Source organism: Desmodus rotundus, chromosome 5, assembly GCF_022682495.2.
Source record: "Desmodus rotundus isolate HL8 chromosome 5, HLdesRot8A.1, whole genome shotgun sequence".
NCBI classification, from domain to species: Eukaryota; Metazoa; Chordata; class Mammalia; order Chiroptera; family Phyllostomidae; genus Desmodus; species Desmodus rotundus.
Window position 1 is genome coordinate 103149506 of NC_071391.1, and position 21796 is coordinate 103171301.

Here is a 21796-nt window from a genome sequence, read left to right on the forward strand (position 1 = left end):
TGTAGGTTTGATCCCTGTTCAGGGTGCATATGGGAGGCGACTGATGGATGTTTCACATATTGATGTCTCTCTTTCTCTCCAATCCCGCCTTCCTCTCTCTGAAATCAATGAAAACATATCCTTGGGTAAGGATTTTTTTTTCACTGTTCATATTTTTTATCTTCTTTTTCTTAGATAAGTCCCTTTAACATTTCATATAATAAGGGCTTGGTGATGATAAACTCCTTTAACTTGACCTTATATGGGAAGCACTTTATCTGCCCTTCCATTCTAAATGATAGCTTTGCTGGATAGAGCAATCTTGAATGTAGGTCCTTGCCTTTCATGACTTGGAATACTTCTTTCTAGCCCCTTCTTGCCTATAAGGTCTCTTTTGAGAAAGCTGACAGTCTTACTGGAACTCCTTAGTAGGTAACTGTGTCCTTTTCTCTTGATGCTTCTAAGATTCTCTCCTTATTTTTAATCTTGGGTAATGTAATTATGATGTGCCTTGGTGTGTGCTTCCTCGGGTCCAGCTTCTTTGGGACTCTGAGCTTCCTGGACTACCTGGAAGTCTGTTTCCTTTCCCAGATTGGGGAAGTTCTCCTTCATTATTTGTTCAAATAAGTTTTCAATTTTTTGTTCTTCCTCTTCTTTTGGTACCTCTATAATTCGGATGTTGGAATGTTTAAAGATGTCCTGGAGGTTCCTAAGCCTCCCCTCATTTTTTTTGAATTCTTGTTTCTTCATTCTTTTCTGGTTGGATGTTCTTTCTTCCTTCTGGTCCACAGCGTTGATTTGAGTTCCAGTTTCCTTCCCATCACTATTGGTTCCCTGTACATTTTCCTTTATTTCATTTAGCATAGCCTTCATTTTTTCTTCTAATTTGTGACCAAATTCAACCAATTCTGTGAGCATCCTGATTACCAGTGTTTTGAACTATGCATCTGATAGGTTGGTTATCTCTTCATTGCTTAGTTGTATTTTTTCTGGAGCTTTGATCTGTTCTTTAATTTGGGCCTTTTTTTTTTTTTTTTTTTTTGGTCTTGGCGCGCCTGTTATGTAAAGGGGCAGAGCCTTGGGTGTTCACTAGGGTGGGGCAACCCATGTCACTGTGCTGTGATGCTGTATGTGGGGAAGGGGTCCAAGAGGGAACAATGGCACTTGCTCCACTCTATGATGGATTTCAGTCACTTCCCCCACTACCCACAATCAAATTGGGCCCTTTTGGTGCTGATTCCTGGGTGGGTGGGCTTGGGTACATTCTAGGACCATGTGGGTCTCTCCAGCGAACTCTCCTGTGAGTCTGGGAGTTTCTCCCACTGCCACCTCAACCCCCACAGGTGTTTTCAATCAGTGGTTTGAGGCTTTATTTCCCTGCACTTGAGCCCTGGGTTGTGCAGTCTGTCCCCTGGTCCACCAGCTGCAGCCTTGCCTGCCCCACTCCATGATCCACTGCCTCGCTGTCTTGCCAGCCCCAGTCCACCAGCCACCGCCTTGCCACAAGTCCTCTCCACACAACTGTGCATCTCTGCCCCTCCTACTGGTCTGGATGAATATATCTTCTTTAACTCTTTGGTTGTCAGACTTCCATACAGTTTGGTTTTCTGTCAGTTCTAGTTGTTTTTTGTTTTTAAATTGTTGTTGTCCTTCTTTTGGTTGTGCAAGGAGGCACAGTGTGTCTACCTATGCCTCCATCTTGACCAGAGGTTCCTTGGGTAAGGATTTTAAAGTCTAAAAAGTCACTGTAGGAGAACCAAGATGGTGGCATAGGTAGACACACTGCGCCTCCTCGCACAACCAGAACTGACAGAGAATCGAACAGCAAGGGGGACCGACACCAAGAAAATAGAAAATAAACATTCATCCAGACTGGTAGGAGGGGCGGAGACAGGCACCCGGGTGGAGAGGACTCGCGTGGCTGTGACGGGACTGAGACTGGCGGAGTGTGGGACAAATGGTGCAGGCAGTCTGAGCACTAGCAGACCCTGCGGACCCACATTTGCACAGATAAAACCAGAGGGCCGGACTCAGAGTGGCGGAGAACGGGGCAGGCAGAGCGGCGGGTAGCACCCTGCGGCACCACATTCGCCCACAGATAAACCGGATGAAAGGCGGGGAACAAAGCAGACAGCGCAACCCAGGGCTCCAGCTCAGGGAAATAAAGCCTCAAACCTCTGATTGAAAGCGCCCCTGGGGGTTGGGGCGGCAGCAGGAGAGACTCCCAGCCTCACAGGAGAGGTTGTTGGAGAGACCCACAGGGGCCTGGAGTGTACACAGGCCCACTTACTCGGGAACCAGCACCAGAGTGGCCCAGTTTGATTGTGGGTAGCGGAGTGAAAGATTGAAATCCGGAGGACAGTGAGGGGGGTGCCATTGCTCCCACTCGGCCCCTCCCCCACGTACAGTGTCACAGCACAGCGACCAGCATTACCCTGCCCCGGTGAACACCTAAGGCTCCGCCCCTTAAAGTAACAGACGCGCCAAGACAAAAAAAAAAAAAAAAAAGGCCCAAATGACAGAACACTTCAAAGCTCCAGAAAAAATACAACTAAGCGATGAAGAGATAGCCAACCTATCAGATGCACAGTTCAAAGCACTGGTTATCAATATGCTCACAGAATTGGTTGAATCTATTCGAAAAACAGATGAAAAAATGAAGCCTATGCTGAGACAAAGGAAAATGTACAGGGAACCAATAGTGATGAGAAGGAAACTGGGACTCAAATCAATGATGTGGACCAGAAGGAAGAAAGAAACATCCAACCAGAAAAGAATGAAGAAACAAGAACTCGGAAAAATGAGGAGAGGCTTAGGAACCTCCAGGACATCTTTAAACATTCCAACATCCGAATTATAGGGGTGCCAGAAGGAGAAGAGGAAGAACAAAAAATTGAAAACTTATTTGAACAAATAATGAAGGAGAACTTCCCTAATCTGGCAAAGGAAATAGACTTCCGGGAAGTCCAGGAAGCTCAGAGAGTCCCAAAGAAGCTGGACCCAAGGAGGAACACACCAAGGCACATCATAATTACATTACCCAAGATTAAACGCAAGGACCTACATCCAAGATTACTGTGTCCAGCAAAGCTATCATTTAGAATGGAAGGGAAGATAAAGTGCTTCTCAGATAAGGTCAAGTTAAAGAAGTTCATCATCACCAAGCCCTTATTATATGAAATGTTAAAGGGAGTTACCTAAGAAAAAGAAGATCAAAAATAGGAACAGTAAAAATGACAGCAAACTCACAGTTATTAACGACCACACATAAAACAAAAACGAGAGCAATCTAGGCAAACAAGTAGAACATGAGGGTTGTCAATAAGGGAGTGGGATGGGGAGAGGGGGGTAAAGGTACAGAGAATAAGTAGCATAGATGATAGGTGGAAAATAGACAGGGGGAGGGTAAAAATAGTGTAGGAAATGTAGAAGCCAAAGAACTTATAAGTATGACCCATGGACATGAACTATGGGGTGGGGGGAATGTGGGAGGGAGGGGGGTGGGCAGGATGGAGTGGAGTGGGGGGGGGGAATGGGACAACTGTAATAGCATAATCAATAAATATATATATTTTTTAAGAAGTCACTGTAAACAGCCAAATTGTAACATTGGTAGAAAAAAGCATGAAGGGGAACATCTTTGAGACCTAGAGGGAGGAAGGGAGTTCTCAGACAAAATATCAAAGCACAATTCATAAAGCAAAAAAAGGGAGGCTTTGTTATGTCAAAATTAAAGCTATTTGTTCCAAGTGATGTATGATGAAATGAGAGAAGATATACGCATAGTCTAAAATTTACGAGATTAGTAGAGCCTCAATATACAAGGAACCCCTACAAATTAACAAGAAAAATAAATAGACAAAGATTATGAGCAGGCAATTTTTGGAAGGGGAAACCCCAGAAGCCAAGAAATATATAAGCAGTTGGTTAAAATCATTACTAGAGAAATGCAGCTTATAATAAGAAATATGAACAGAGTTTTCTCCAAAGACATACACATGGTCAATAAACACACGAAAAGGTGCTCAACATCACTAGTCATGAAGGAAATGAAAATCAAAACCACAATGAGATACCAATTCACACCCATTAGGATGTCTACTATCAAGAAAACAGAAAATAACAAGTATTGATGAGGATATGGAGAAATTGGATCCCTTGTGCACTGCTGGAGGGGGATGTAAAATTGTGCAGCTGCTAGAAAAACTATATGGCAGTTCCTCAAAAATTTAAGAACTACCTCATGACCAGAAATTCCTCTTCTGGGTATATACCCCAAAAGAATGGAAAGCAGGATGTTAAAGAGATATTTATACTCCCGTGTTCATAGCAGCACTATTCACAATAGCCAAAAAATGGAAACAACCTAAGTGTCCACTGACTGATGGGTAAACAAAATGTGGTAGATACATACAATGGAATACTATTCAGCCTTAAAAAGGAAGGGAATTCTGACACACACTACAGCGTGGATCAGCTTTGAGGACATTGTACTAAGTGAAATAAGCCAGTCACAGAAGTATGTTCCCACCTATATGAGATACCTAGGGCAATTCAATTCATAAAATAAAAGAAAGTGAATGGTATTTACCAGGGGCTGAGGGAGTCAGAGAAATGTTAATGTTTAATGGGTACAGAGTTTTGGGTACAAAAGTTAGTGTTTAATGGGTACAGAGTTTTAGTTTTACAAGATGAAAAAAGTTCTGGAGATGATGGTGGTTATAGTTGCACAACAGTGTGAAAGTACTTAATATCACTGAACTGTGCACTTAAAATGGATAAGATGGTAAGTTTACAATTTTAAAAACAATAATATAATATTGCATTACACCCATGTGATAGGCAGAATTCTAAGATGAGCCCAAGTGCCCAAGCCCTTATGTAATTATCTCCCTTGAATATGGACAGGGCCTGTAACTCACTTCTAACTAATAGAATATAACAAAGGTTATGGGGTATCACCCCTGATTATGTTACACTATATGGAAAAGATGATGGGAATTGTTTGACATAATTAAAGGCCCTAATGACTGATTTTAAGCTAATGGAGATTAACCTAATTGGGTCACACCTAATCAGGTGAGCCCTTTAATAAAAAAGGATGTAGAGGTCAGAGACTGTCTCTCCTGCTAACCTTGAAGAAGCAAGTCACCTTGAGTTTTACAACCACAGGGAGACAAATTCTTCCACAATCTGAGGCAGCCTGGAAGCAGGTCTTTCTCTAGTTGAGCCTCTGATGACAAGCAGCCTGGCCAATACCTTGACTGCAGCTTGAGCAGAGGACCCAGCTACACTGTGCCCAGTTTCATGGTCCACAAAAAAAGGAGACAAACAATCAGTGTTATTATAAGCCACTGGGTTTTTGGTAACTTGTTACCCAGCAGTAGAGAACTAATGAAATCCGTTAGGCAGGCCAAACTTAGCTGGATAAAGACAAGTGTTGGTGTTGGGTGAAGATGTGGGGATGTTGGTGAGGGCAGTGCTTATGGGAGGGTCACTGTGGGGGTAGTTAGTCAAGAGTGCACATCTCCCACACCCCTGCAATTCCATGTCCAGGTAGAGATGCAAACAAAATTGACACAGGTTCACAGGACATGCATATCACTATGGTCACTGTAGAGTACTGTGTGGTGATATGGGGACAGGGGTTGTTGGAGACCACCTAGGGGTCCACTTGGGGATAATGGGAAGAAAAATGAGAATGGTTCACAGCATGGAGAATAATGTAGCAGTTAGGAGAGAATAGATGTTCACATAGCAACAGGGCTGGGCCTTAAAATAATTCTGAGTTCTTTTTAAAAAGAAAGAAACAACATGAGAACCAAAACATTACCATTTGCAGAAATAAAAAACACATAAAGACAATATCCATTTTGCAAGAGCACATACAAGAGGAAAAAAAGACTTGTTAGCACATTGCCTATGGAGAGGAAGGGATGGGAGTGGGTCCAGAGATAAAACGTGGGAGGAATATTATATGGACCAAAGGCATGTGCAGAGTGAAGAAGAAAATAAACCTACCTGAGGTTGAGAGGAAGCTGAAGCACAGTACTGTCCACTCCTTCTGAAGGAAATAGTGCAGTTGGGCAAGTAGAGAAAGAAACAGCAAGTGTACTGGTAAAAGCCAGCCTTGGCGTACAGCTTGGCTCTCTCTGCACACATCAAGCCCAGTAGAGGGAGTCACAAGCTGTGGATTGCTGATAGTGCCAAACAGGTTGCCCAGGGCCAGTCACAGGCAGCATCCGACATAGGTCTGAATCAGAGTCTTTGCAGATTTACCTAATATATAGTACATAGAAGAAAACACAAAGAGGTGGCAAAAATGGGAAGATAAAGAAACAGGCCCTAAATGAAAGAACAAGAGAATTCTCCAGAAGAAGAACTGAATGAAATGGAGGCCAGCAATTTATCAGATGTAGAGTTTAGAATAATGATTATAAGGATGCTCAGCAACATGAAGAAAGATGTAGAAACCATAAAAAAGAACCAGTCAGAAATAAAGAATGCAATATCTAAAATAAATAATTTACTGGAAGGAATATAGTACATTAGATGAAGCAGAGGACTGAATCAATGATTTGGAAGACAAGGTAGAAAAGAAAACACAAGCAGAGCAGCAAAAAGAAATAAATAATTTTTTAAAAATGAGAGTTTAAGAAAACTTTTGGGCAACATGAAGCATAAGAACATCTGCACCATGGGGATACCAGAAGGAGAAGAGAGAGAGCAAGGGATTGAGACCCTATTTGAAGAAATAATGACCAAAAACTTCCCTAACCTGGTGAAGGAAAAAGATGCACAATTCCAGGAAGCACAGAGAGTTCCAAACAAGATGGATCCAAAGAGGTCCACACCAAGACATATCATAGTTAAAATGGTGAAGCTTACAAGCCATGAGAGAAAAGTAGTTACTTACCTACAAGGGAGCTACCATTAGGTTGTCATCTGATTTCTCAACAGAAACATTTCAGGGCAAAAAGGATTGGCCTGAATATTCAAACATTCAAGGTGGTGAGAAGCAAGGACTTACAACCAAGGGTACTTTACCCAGCAAGGCTATCATTTAAAATTGAAGGAGAAATAGTGTTTCCCAGATAAGCAAAGTCTAAAGGGATGTATTACCACTAAACCAGTTATTGTCACAAATGTTAAAGGGCTTGCTGTAGAAGAAAAGAAAAAAGAAAAACAGAGGAAAATAGTTAAAAATAAAATGGCAATAAATACATATCAAAAATCACTTTAAATGTAAGTGGATTAAGTGCTCCAATCAAAAGAAATAGGGCAGCAGAATGGTTAAGAAAATATGACCCATACATATTTGGATGTATATTGCTGTCTCCAAAAGACCCACCTCAGATTGAAAGATACACACAAACTAAAAGTAAAGGGGTAGAAAAAATATTTCATGCAAATAGAAAGGGGAAAAAAAGATGGGATAGCAATACTTATATCCAACAAAGTAGACTTTAAAACCAAGGCTATAGTAAGAGGCAAAAAAGGACACTACATAATGACAAAGGGAATAATCCAATAAGAGAATATAACCCTAGTGAACATTTATGTACCCAATTAGGAGCACCTAAATATGTAAAGCAAATCTTGAATATAAAAAGAGAGATTGACAGAAATACAATCATAGTAGGGGATTTTAACACCCCTTTGGCTTCAATGGATAGATCTTCCAGACAGAAAATCAGCAAGGAGCCCTGGCTCAGTGTATTGAGCATGAGCTGTGAACCTGAAACAAAGGTTCACCGATTCAATTCCCAGCCAGGGCACATGCCTGGGTTGCAGGCCAGGTCCCCCATGGGACACGTGTGAGAGGCAACCACACATGGATGTTTCTGTCCTTCTCTTTCTCCTTCCCTTTCCTTCTCTCTCTAAAAATAAATAAATGAAGTCTTTTTTAAGAAAAAAAATTAACAAGGAGACAGAGGCCTTAAATGACACAATAGATGAAATGAATTTGATATCTTTAGAGAATTTCATCCTAAAGCAGCAGAATATACATTCTTTTCAAGTGCACATGGAATGTTTTCTAGGATTGACCACATGTAAAGACACAAAATAAGTATCAATAAATGTAAGACAATTGAAGTTATATCAAGTATCTTCTCTGACCAAAATACTGTGGAACTAGAAATCTATCACAAGAAGAAAACTGAAAGGTACAGAAATACATAGAAGCTAAATAAAATGTTATTAAACAATGAATAGATCAACAATAAGATCATGGGGGGAAATCAAAAGATACCTTAAAATAGCCCTGGCTGGTGTGGCTCAATGGATTGAGCACTGGCCTGCAAACCAAGGGTCACTGGTTTGATTCCCAGTCAGGGCACATGCCTGGGTTGTGGGCCAGGTCCCCAGTATGGGGCATGCAAGAGGCAACCACACATTGATGTTTCTCTCCCTTCCTCCCTCCTTTTCCCTCTAAAATAAATAAAATCTTTTAAAATATATATGCTTTGAAACAAATGAAAATGAGAAGAAAGCAACCCAAAATCTGTGGGGCACAGGAAAAGCAATCCTAAGAGGGAAATTCATGACATTACAGGCCTATCTCAAAAAAACAAACAAAAAAACCCTCAAATAAACAATCTAAATTTGCACTTAAAGGAACTTGAAAAAAACCCCAACAAACAAAGCTCAAAGTGAGTAGAAGGAAGGAACTAGAGTTTAAAAAAAAAAATACAAAAGATCAATGAATCCCAGAGCTGGTTCTTTGAAAAGGCAAACAAGATTGACAAACCTTTAGCTAGACTCATCAAGAAAAAAAGAGAGAGGACCCAAATAAATAAAATCAAATATTAAAGAGGAAAAGTAACAGCTGACTTCAGAGAAATATAAAATATTGTAAGAAAACGTTACAAACACCTGTATGTCAACAAATTGAACAACCCGGGTGAAATGGATAAATTCCTAGAAACATGCAATCTTCCAGAACTGAATCAATAATCAGAGACTCCAAATAGGTAGATTGCAACTAGTGAAATTGAAGCAGTAATCAAAAAACTCCCAACAAACAAAACCCCTGGACCAGATGGCTTCACGTGTGAATTTCACCAAACATTCTAAGACAAACTAACACCTGTCCTTCTCAAACTATTCCCAAAAATTCAAGAGGAGAGAAGGCTCCCAAGCTCATTTTATAAGACCAGCATTATCCTAATTCCAAAACCAGATAAAGATACTACAAAAAAAAAAAAGAAAATTATAGGCCAATATCCCTGATGAACATAGATGCTAAAATCCTCAACAAAATATTAGCAAACTGAATACAGCAATACAGCAAAATAAAGATCATACACCATGATCAAGTGGGATTATTTCAGGGATGCAAGGTAGGTACAACATTCACAAATCAGTAAACATGATACACAGTGTAAACAAAGTAAAGGATATAAACCATATGATCATATCAATAGATGCAGAAAAAGCATTTGATAAAATCCAGCACCCATTTATGATAAAAACTTTCAGCAAAGTGGGAATAGAGGGAGCAGACCTGAACATAATAAAGACCATATTGACAAATCCACTGCCAGCATCACACTCAATGACAAAAACTACGAGTGTTCCCCTTAAGATCAGGAACAAGACAGGGGTGTCCACTTTCACCTCTCTTATTCAAAATAGTTTGGAAGTTCTAGCCACAGCAATCAAACAAGAAGGAAATTAGGAAGGAAGAAGTGAAACTGTCATTTGCCAATGACGTGATACCGTACGTAGAGAACCCTAAAGACTCCACCAAGAAACTGGTATAACTGATAAATGAATTCAGCAAAGTAGCAGGATACAAAATTAATATCTGGAAATCAGTTGCATTTTTGTATGCTAATTATGAACTATCAAAAAGGAAAATTAAGAAAACAATTCCATTCAGTTACTTCAAAAAGAATAAAATACCTAGGAATAAATCTAACCAAGAATGTAAGACACCAGTACTTGGAAAATTATAAGACACCAAAGAAAGAAATGGAAGAAGATACAAATAAGTGGAAGCACATACCATGTTCATGGGTAGGAAGAATGAACATCATTACAATGTCCGTACTACCCAAAGCAATTTATAGAGTCAATGCAATTCCTATCAAGATTCCAGTGGCATACTTCACAGAATTAGAACAAATATTTTAAAAATTTACATAGAACCACAAAAAAGTCCCAGATAGCAACAGTGATCTTGAGAAAGAAGAACAAAGTTGGAGGAATCACATTACCTAATATCAAACTATACTACAAGGCCATACCAATCTAAACAGCCCATGGTGCTGGCATAAAAACAGACACACAGATCAATGGAACAGAACAGAGAGCCCAGAAATAAACCCGAGCCTTTAGAGTCAATGAATATTTGACAGAGGAAGCAAGCACATGCAATCGGCTAAAGTAGTCTATTCAATAAACGGTGTTGGGAAAACTGGACACATACATGTAGAAAAATGAAACTAGACCACCTTCTTATGCCACACACAAGAATTCAAAATGGATTAAAAACTTAAATGTTAGACCTGAAACTATAAAATTCCTAGAAGAAAACATAGGCAGAAAATCTCAGACATCGCTTGTAGCAATGTTTTTTTTTTTTTTTTTTTTGGCATATCTCCTCGGGCAAGGGAAACAAAAGAAGAAGATACACAAATGGGACTAAATCAAACTAAAAATTTTTTGCAGAGCAAAGGAAATCATCAATAAAATAAAAAGACAACCCACTGAATGGGAGAACTTATTTGCCAATACATCTGATAAGTGGTTAATATCCGAAATTTATAAAGGACTTATAAAACTCAACACACAAAAAACAAACATTCCAATTAAAAAATGGGCAAAGGACCTGAATAGACACTTCTTCAGAGAGGACACACAGATGGCCAGTAGGCATATGAAAAGATGCTCAACGTCACTAATCATCAGAGAAATACAAATTAAAACCACAATGAAGTATCACCTCATACCTGTGAGAATGGCCATCATGAATGAATCCACAAACAAGTGTTTGTGAGGATGTGGAGAAAAGGGAACGCTTTTGCACTGTTGGTGGGAATGCAGACCGATGCAGCCACTGTGGAAAGCAGAAAGGAGTTACCTCAGAAAGTTGAAAATGGAACTGCCCTATGACCAGTGATTCTGAGAATTTATCTGAAGAAACCTGAAACACTAACTCAAAGAATATAAGCACCTATGTTCATTGCAGCATTATTTACAATAGCCAAGATTTAGAAGCAGTAGATGAGTGGATAAAACAACTATGGGACATTTACACAATGGAATACTACGTGGCTGTAAAAAGAAGAAAATTTTACCCTTTGCAACAGCATGGATGGACCTGGAGAACATTATGCTAAGGGAAATAAGCCAGTCACAGGAAGACAAATACCATATGATCTCACTCATAAAGAATCTCATGAACAAACTGAACTAACAGGGAAAACAGAGACAGACTCATAGATGGAGAGCAGGCTGACAGCTCTAGCAGGGGCAAGCAGTTAGAGGGTGCGGGGATCGAGCAAAAAGGAAAAAGGACTCAGGGACATAAACAACGGTGTGGTGATTGCTGGGGGAAGGGAGGAGGGTAGAGATGAAAGAGGATATAATGGGGATAAATGGTAATGAGAAAAATACCAAAAAAAAAGAAATGGTGAAAGCTGCTAAGGTGGAGTAAGTGCTGTGAGAGCAACAACGGGCAGGCTGGGTCTGCCTGGTGGGGAGTCAGGCCTTTATATTATTAATGACTCACGATATGAGTGGCAGGCCAGCTCAAACTGTTCATTTTACAGGGAAATTATTTACACAAATGACTGAAAAGTACAAAAGTAAGGTGGATTCAGGTGGTCAAATAATGTCATCAGGATGTCCCTGATGCCTTTCCAATCTGCTTTCTTCTGGGTTGGTTTCATTCTTTTTCAATATATATAATTTTTTTAATCCTCGTCTGAGGATATATTGATTGATTCCAGAGCAGGGTGTGTGTGTCTGTGTGTGTGTGTGTGTAGAGAGAGAGAGAGACAATGAAACGGCACCGTGAGAGAAACATCAGCTGCCTCTCCTACCCATCCCCAACCAGGGACCGAACCCAGAACCCAGGCACATGCCCTGACTGGAAATCAAACCCATGACCCTTCAGTTCAGAACGATGACCCAACCAACTGACACACACCAGCCAGGGCTGGATTGGTTTCATTCTTAGGCCGACCCTCCTGGGGGACAGACATCGTCCCAGCAGTGCCACCTGTATGCTCTTCAGCTAACAAACCCAGAGATGTGGGGTGCCTTTCCAGGGTTTCTCCCAAGGGCCTCAGGGCTGACACTCCTTGGCCCACAGAGTCACGGGTTCATGCCTGAACCAGTCTTCATGACTGATGGCCACACCAGGGTGGAATAGCCACCTGGGACAATAGGGAATTCTGGCAAGGGAATGGCTTGAGCACAGACTCAGCACCATGAAGCTAGAACAGGAGAACAGCTGGCTTCTCGGATCAGCCATAGCAATTCAGGGCCACAGGCACCATCAGCATCCCCGGGCGGGGCAGCAAGTTTGGATCTGCAATCTGCAGGCTTCACTTGGCTGCTAATGGTGGGAGGCCTAATGGGAGCGGTGACATTCAGGCCCTCTAGCATTTCTTCCAAGAAAGAAAATGCCTTATGAAATGCCTCCCCCTAGGTCCTTCTTCCTATAAAAGAGCCTCTTTCCCTGAGAGCTAAGAAGCTAGCATGCTCAGAATGTTTTCAACCTGAATATCTGGGGGAGAGCCCTCCAGGTGTGCTGGGTCATTGCAAGAGAGCTCATGTGGAAGCAAATCTATATAATCAGTTGCCAGAAAAGTACTTAACTGGCCTGTTTTCACCCTGCACCATGTGGCCTCAGAGGAAGAATGGTCATGCTCCTTTATTAACAATAGCCCATTTGGCCCAGACCCAGGGTCTGGCTTCTCCAGCACTCAACCACCAGTCTTTCTGCTGGTGGGTGGCTGCTAGCATTGTCTCTGTGGCACTGGGGGCGATGTGGGGCTGGGCAGGGCCATGGTTGGGGGCACATGGGGTTCCCAAGGGTCAGGAATGGCCTCTCTTTATGTGGCCCCCACAATACCTCCCTGTAACAGAAACCCCGCTGTGGGTCTTTTGCTCTGGGTTCTTTTTGCCCTTTGCTGATAAGAACTGTGGCTCTCAGTGCCAGAGTCTGGTGAAAAGGAAAGGAACTATTTATTCAAAAGTTCTACAGGTTCAGAATAATGGTGGAATATCACCATTAAATCCCAAAGTCCCTTTAAAACATCCACAAACACACTCACAGAGTCCTGCCTCCCCTTGCCAAACCAGGCCAATCCGGGGTACCGTATCTCAGGAAAAGAAAATAGAAGTCCATAGCTCAGCTAGGCTCCTGTTGTTAATCCAAAACCACATGGCACTTCCTCATGGCATGCCAGTGGGGGTCCTTCTGCATCCTTTCAAACCACGTGGCCAAGACCCCTCACTGCTGCTACATGGTCAAGAGCAAGAGAGAGTCTCTCATGGCTCTCCTACTCTCCCGCCCACATGGTCCGAAGCTCAAGCATGCCTAAGCGAGAGTGGTAGAGAGAGAAAGAAAGAGAAAGAGAGAGAGACTGAGGGAACAAGGGGGGGGAGGGGGAGGGAGAGAGGGAGTGAGAGGGGGAGAGAGAGGAAGGCAGAGGGAGAGAGAGGGAGGGAGAGAGAGGGAGAGAGAGCTTGAGAGTACTTCCTCTTCACTCCCAAACTTCATGGTTAAGCCCCACCATGGCTGCTGCACCTGGATTTAAATCCTGGCACGGATCTTCCTCTGTAACCCCATTTCCGACTCCTCCCACACTGGGTTTCACCTGCCAGAAGTCTGTTTCTTCTGCCTTTCTCAGCTGCCATTGTTAGTATGGGAAGCATGGCCCTGTGATGTAGGAGACACCTCCAAGCGGCTCTCATAGGGGCAGGAAACCCCTCTGGCTACATCACACATCTCCCTGGCTCAGAGCAAGCACAGCTTTTAACATTACCAAAACACTGGCCAAGTTCTTCAAATATGCAAGGTACCTCTGGATGGCCCTGTTTCACTTCCCTCATCCCCTAACTGAATTTGGGATTTGGGGGAATCTCCAGCTCAGCACCCTATTACATCCCCACCCAAGCCACTCCTCCCCACTGCTTAGAGTTCGAACACAGTTCTCGTCCTCTTTCTGGCTGTGGTGGGTAACATGGTTATATAAAGAGCAGCCAGCCTCAAGAGGCTCTGCTCCGCATGCTGGCAAAGAATGGCAGTGCTGCTTTTCCCAGAGTGGAGCTGCTTGGTTCTGGTCTGCACCTGCCTCTGGAACAGAAAATGGAGCAGAGGGAAACATGTGGATTAGTTAGAGTGCTTTCAGCTGCAAGGAACAGGAAGCCCTACTGAAAGGAGCTTAAATAATAAGGGAGATGTGCCTTCTACCAAAAAAGCCCCAAGGTAAAACAGCCCAGGGCTAGTTAGCTCTGTGTTGTAGTGACAAGACCAGAGACCCAGGTTTTATCTACATTTCCATGCTGCCTCCTCAGAGGGCCAGCTCTGTTCTCAGGCAGGTCTCCCTCATGATCACAAGATGGCTGCCACTGTTCCAGGCCTCACATTCAGACATGACAACACCCAGCAGTGAAGACCACCTCTTCCTGGATGTCTTTTTAAGAGTGAGGGAACTTTCCCCAGAATCCCCCTAGCAGCTCCTGTTGTATTTCACTGGCCAGAATTACACCACACTCCCATTTTTGGTCAGTTTCCAGCAAAGGGCAAAGGAAAACCATGGCTGGCTGAAGGGCGTGAATAGCCCCAACAGCACACGCCCAGCGTATACTCCAGCATGTGCCTGGTAGCATGTGCTGCACCAGGATGCAGAGGTTCTTCCCACTCAGAGATTGGTGGAGAGGGAGTTGAGGCCCTAGTCCTGCCTTCTCCAGCAGTCACTGCCTGACCCTCGACAAGTCAGGTCCCCCGTCAGTCACCCACCCGGCAGGCATTCTGTCTTCACATCGTGATCTGGCTGGGTGGTGGTCTGCCCAGAGCGGGGATGGGTCATGACTGTGTAAGCACTTGTGGCAGCACCTCTACCCTTTGTTACATATCTGCCCGGGCAGCCTCCCCTGCAACTAGGGGTGACCATGGGACCCGTGTGCAGGCAATGAGAAAGAAGGGGGGCTCCTCTGGGTTATTTCCAGGAAAGATTTTCTTCTAGAAGGAAAATCTTTACTCTCCTCTGCCCTTCTCTGTTCTTTCCAGTTTGGTGACCATAAGGGAGGATGTGATGCTTGGAGCTGCAGCACCCATCTTGCAACAGTGAGGGGAAGACCAAGGAAGTCTTTGATGAGCTAACTGCATGTTTAGACTACTGGGCTGTGAGGCAATCCTGGGACCACATAGATTTGATACGTGAGTAAGGTAGACTCCTGTTTAATTAAAACCCCATTTGTTGCATTTTCTTTACTTGTAGCCAAACGTACCCCCACTGACACAGAGCCCAGTGTCCTCACCAGTGAGATGAAACGAGTGCCTCCGAGGACGGCCACCCATCCCAGGCTCTCGTCCTCTGTGAGGAGGGAAGCCCTCTAGAATTTTGGTGCAGGGCCGCATATGTAATTTCAGATTTGCTAGCAGCCACGTTAAAAAAGTACAAAGGACAGGTGGAATTAGTTTCAATAATATAAGTTAACCCCATATATTCAAAACATTATCATTTAACATGTAACCAACATAGATTAGTGACATTTTTATGATGTTAATTAATGAGATAATTTGTGGTAGTAATTAGATACTAGAGAGAGATTTTACTTCCTTTTTCCATCCTGGCTCTTCAGGACCCAGGTACATTTTGCACTCGCCGCACATCTCAGTTTTTCTGCCCATGTTTCAGGGGCTCCACAGCTACTGTGCTGGACAGCCCAGGCCTTGTGGCTGAGTCCCTGGTAGTTGGGGTGGCAGCAGCTGGCATTAGCCACAACGGGGGTTCATTTGTGACAGAGTCAGGGGACCTGCCAGCCCTGATGGCCTGTGGCTGTGTATAGGACATGTAAGGGTCCAGTTCCTCCCCAGCCAGGGATCCTCAGTGGGTACAAGGTCACCTGATTGTGTTTGCATCTCAGAATCTGGAACTGTGGGCTCAGTCGTGGTAGGTGGGAAGACCCTAAAGAAGAGGGCTCATGGCTGCCGGCTTTGGGAGGGAATGGTAGGTTCTTGGGTTGAGGGGGAAAGAGTGCCAATGAGCTATGCGTGGGCTAAGAAGGAAAGGTTAAAAGCCTGTGCCTGGAATATCCTGCCTCTGAAAAACTGGGTGAGCTTGGAACAGGAGCCAGTACAGAGAGCAGGACAGTGCTTCTGATTTGGAAAGTGGACAGAAACTAGAGCTCAGGCTTTGGATGCTGAGTATCAGAAACTCCAGGAGGATTGAGATCAGCTGGAAAAAAAAATGGGCTTGATCTTGTAGACCAAACAGGAACAGTGGGGAACAGGCCAAAAGCAGAGTCACAGAGGATCGGCAGCCGCTTCCACGGCTGTGACCTGCTAGCTTCTGTGACAGAAAGTGGGACCAGCTTGAGAGCTCACTGAAGGTAATGACAGAGAGACGGCAGGGTAAAGAGGGGCCAAGCAGAGGAAGGGAGGCAGGGCTGCTGTAGGAGAGGGGCAGAGGGAAAGCCTGTGCTGCGGGCAGGTCACGAGGGTCTCTTTCAGCCTGGGGCTTTTGAGAACCAAGGGCAGTGGTCTGGCCCCTGCAGCTTGGGAGAAGCACTCTTTGGTCCAGTGACCCTGCCTAACTAGAAAGGAGTGGAGAAATCCGGGAGAGCAGCTGGGGTGTCTGATGAGCGACATCCAGTTAGGAAGTGGGAGCAGGATTTTAACTTAGGAGTGTCAAATGTCAAAGTCCTCCCTCTCCCCTCTTCGCTTCAGCATTATGTAGCCCAAAACGATGTGAAGGCTTGTTGTGAGCTGTATGGTGATATGCAAGTTGAAGGGGTGTCAACCTACCCCCCCTTGATATTCCCATAAACTGTCTCCTTAGTGTACCCATCCTCTCTGCAAGCTAAGGTCCCTCTCAGGCTAAGGACAGTCCATGACACCTCACTTACTACCTCCAGTCCCCCTGCTCCCCTTTGCTCCCCCTGACAACCCCATCCCCGCCCCTATTCGTGGCCTGCCCTCCCACCTTCCAGCCTTCACACCATCCCTACACAGTCCCAGGAGCCTCAGTTGCCCTGGGGTTCCTGAGCCTCATTCCTGTGGAATCAGGAGCTTCAGTCCTCCCCCACCCCAGAGTCTGCCCCAGTCCTCCCTGGCAATAGCCTTGCTAACAACATGCTAATTCATTAATTATCCTCTGCTAGCTGAGGAGCCTGTTAATTGAAAACTCAGCCCCCTCCTTCAATTGTTTGCCTTCCTTCTAGCTGTCTGGGTTTTCTCCTGTTTTCTCCACACCCATCTCTCCACGTGCCCAGCCCTTGGTTCTCTGCCTTTGGGCTCCTGATTTCTTCCTGGTCAGTGATGGTGTTTCCTCCTGCTTTCTGCAGAGCTGGCCATCTGGTGAGGGTTTCAGTCCTGCCTGATCTACTGTGGGAGGCAGGAAGGCCGATCAAGCAACTTGGCCCAGGAATTAATGGAGAGGTCCTGGGCCAACAGGTGGACTCAGAAGGGAGCAAATTTCAATGTAAGCAAAAGGCCAAACTTCTCATCTGCAGAGCTGGCCAGAGGACCTGCCGCCTGCAAGGACTGTAGGGAGCCTCAAAGGCGAAAAGCTTCCTGCCCTGCCTCACTGCCCACCTGGAGGGCTTCTTGACCTCAGTCCTTTGGGTCTGGCCCCTGGCCTCATCCACCACTTCTCTACTTGGCCAGGAACTAGCCTGTCCAGGAACAGACAGAATTTGAAAGTGGCAACAATCTGATAAATGACAAAAGCAAATTTCAGAAAAGTGGATACAATATGATCCCACTGTTATAATAAAACTCCTTGAGTGTGGTATACATATGTTTGTAAATACATTTTTAAGAGGTCTAGTTGATGGGGGAACTCAAGAGTTAAAAATTTTTAGCTTTAAATTTTAGTTAATAGGTTTAGTGATTAATGCAGGTAGACAGCTGTTGTTCCAGGAACTGGAATGTATGACAGGACCTACTCCGACTCCAGGAGACCGGCAAGCAGTTCGACCTTTGTGCCCCAGGAGGACTGCAGGTGACCATGATGGTGTGTGAGCCGGTGGGCTCCGGGAGGGAAGCCGACCAGGATGCAGATAATCACCCTTCAGCAGGTGGAGGGATTCTAGGAAAGTAGCCAGACTGCCACTTTTATCTGATTAACCTTCTCCCCTGAATTTCAAACCCCTTACCTACCCTTTTCCTTATAAAAAAGGTGGGATTGAGATGGGATTTTAAGACAATTCTTTAAGGCACATAACCCACCATCTTCTCAGATAGCCTGACAGCTGAATAAAGCACCCATAAAGATTCAGTCCTTTTCTCTGCTTATTGGTTCGGGTAGTGACAGGCAGCATGAATGCAGACTTTTCCAGTTTCATAGCATAATGCCCGCCAAACCAGTAAGAGTGGTTACTTTTGGGAGATGAGATTGGGAGAACAAGAAGGGAAGACTTACATTTTATCTTTTCTGTTTGAATTATTTTACCAAGAAAGAGAGCAAGTGAATGTTTGTCCTTGACTCTGTGACCTCAGAAAGTGGTTTGACTCTGAACCTCAGGGTCCTCGTCTGTAATATGGGGGCTTGTCCAGAAGCCCCTTTTCGCTCTGTGTTAGGACTGTTGGTTGAAGGCAACCGAAACCAACCTAAGCTTGTGTAATAAAAAGGACATGGGACTTTTGTGCATCCAGCTCCCAGGCAGGAAATAGAGCTCTAGGAATGCCTCTTCATTTCTCCTTACTGTGGGTCTGCTTTCTTCTCTCTCTTTAAAAAAATGTATCTCTGCTTCCACATTCCCCACAGCAACTGGGCTTGCATATTATGACTCTGGCCCACTAGAAAGACCTAGGTCATAATTCTGAAGTCCTAGGCAAGGTTCTTATTGGCCAGCTTGAGGGCTGTATCAGTCAGGATAGGCTGGGTTGCACCGTAACAACCAAGAGCCCTCAAATCTCAATAGCTTAAATCACTACAATTTGTTTCTGGCACGTGCAATACACCTACCATGGGCATAGTCACTCAGTGACCTAATGTGATGGAGGCTTCATGTCCTCAGGTGCGTGCAGGACCTCAGAGGCCTGGAAAGAGAACGTGGGATCTTAAATTTTCCATCTGGAAGTCACAGGCCACATCACCCTCACTCACATTTTATTGACAAAATTAGTCAGACGTCCAGGCCTGAACTGAAGTGGATGAAGAAATCAACTCCTCCAATGGGCCTGGGATAAAAGGGACGTGACATTTGTGAACAGCCCCAGTGACTACCATGATGACCCATCACTAAGACCCCTGCCCAATCTTTTTACCTGGTCCACACTGTGGAATTTCTCACCAGGTGAAGGAATGTTGCCCAGGAGGGAAAGGTTCTTGGGGAGGTTGAGTTTCTAGCCTTTGTTAGCTGGCTCCTGCTCTGGGTAGAGAAAAGTCACCATGGCAGAATCTAGGATCCAACAGATTCCCAGAGACTCCCTATGGAGCCCTGGGGCTTGGGGCCCCAGTAGGACACTCCTACCCATGCAGCCATGTCCCTCCTCCAGCATGAAGGACTCTCTTCTAAAGATGGAGGCTGGGTGGGGCCGGGGGCACTTTGACAAAGTCTGCCTGGGGATCCGGCAAAACTGAAGCTGCTGTTTGCTCTGGGGGTCTCTGGCAGCACCTTCAGAAACACCACCTCCATGTGGTCATTGAGGAGGAGGTACCAGGCCAATTAGACTTCAGGATCCAGAGGCCTGGGCTCAAGCCTGGCTCTACTCCATGACCCGGGCAAGTTGGTCAACTCCTAGAGCCTCAGTCTCCTCATTATAAACTGGGTTAATTACCAGGTCTGCCTCCTGACAGTCCCTCCGGTGGCACAGCTCTCTGTACAGGTGACACCTGGACAAACAGAAAGAGTCATCTCAGTTGTGGTGGCATTCCTGGAGTCCTCCCTGGGGACTGGATCTTCCCACCTTGCTTCTGTCTCCGGGAATGTCCCTCCCCACCCAGATGTAAAGCAGTTACTCTGCCAGCTCTGGAGAGGAGCTCATCTCTGAGATTTTAGACAGATAATTTCTTCTTCCTCTCGTGCCTGCCTGTCCGGGAAAATCACACAGCCCACACAGCCCCCCATGTGCACCCACACACTCCCACAGCCATTGTTCCCACATCAACCAGCAAAAAAGCTCCCGAGTGAGCTATAGGAAGAGGAGGGGAAGCTGAAAAAAGGGGGACTGACACCCCCAACCCTAGAGAGGCTCCTGGCTCCGGGCCAAGGGCTTGCATCAGGATCTGGGACCAGGCTCCTTCTGATTCCCACCATGTTCCAGACACGTGTGTGGCTCTGCATTGGGTCAGCCACCTGCACCCACTCTGCTGAGGCCATGACCCAACTCACTGCAGGAGCTGAACAGGCAGGAGTGGGTGTCAGCACCCCAAAGATGAGGGGAAAGCTCCAAGGCCTGTGCTGCTCCTGCACTGGCTTCTGCACTGCTTCCCAGAACTTCTTGCTACTGGAGGCCTGGAGCCAGAACGGCCCTGGGTGGAGATACAGAGAGAACTGCTGCCTGCTCTGGAGGGGAGAGCCCAGGGACACAGTAGCCCCAACTGTCCCTCCCAGCACTGACCACAGTGGGGCCTCTGCTGCCTTCACTGCTTGGGCAGGGGCTCAGCCAGCTCTTAGACAGCAGGGCCCGCCCCCACCACACTACTCTGTAGTGCTCGACTCTTATCCGACTCTTATCCGTCCGTGAAGCCTTGAAGGTCCCCCTTAAATGTAGGTGTCTGCCAAGCAGGCGGACTCCTCAAACTGTGAATGGGTTTCCCCAGGACAGGGGAGGTTTGCTCGGCGGGGGGGGGCACCCTGGCCCCCTGCCCTCCACCAGGAGGCATGTTCTGGGGCAGAGCCTAGAAGGAGCTGGTGTAGACCCATCCCCCTCTGCCATCCAGGCCCTGGGTCTGGGGCAGGTATGATGGTGGGTTTAGGGGGATCAGGGTGCTGAGGAAGTGAGGTGTGGAAGCAGGGAATGGGGCAGAAGGCAAACAGAACATGTTGGGGAGTCTGTGGGTCTCCGATCCTTCTTCTACAGTGATGTAGATCTTTGCTCAGAACCAGTTTCCACAGCTCCTGGTTCTCCATGGACACTGCCCTCTACTGAAGAGGGGGAGTCAGAAATAGCTGTGAAGCCAGGGCCTCCTCCCTTCCTTCTTCCCAAAATCCTGCGTGCACCCTGCTTCCTCTCAGAGACTGGGGTCAGGCTCCAGAGTGGGAGAGAACTGATCCTGGAGAACGAAGGGGGTCAGGGAGAAGAAGTGGCCTTCCTGTGCTCCCAGAAGAGGGCCCCTGACCCCAGGAGCTGGGGGATAGAGCTTATGGGCCCCATTCCCACAGCTCTCTCCTGCTGACGCCTCCACAAACCCCTACACCAGCTCCCTTGCCCCATGGCTGACCCCACAGCCCATCAGGAGCCAGAGAGTGCCCGCGGCATTAGGGCTGACTTTGGGCTCCACAGAAAGGGGTCTGTGGGCATCACTCAGAGAAAATCCTTGGGGACAAGAGGACCACTCTGGGGGCTGACAATTAGCCAGTCCCGCCATCTCCAGGGCCATAAATATGCCATGCCCTTTGACCCAGCAACCCCACTGTTTGGAATTCCTCCCAAAGATATAATTGCAAGGGAAAAAGAGCT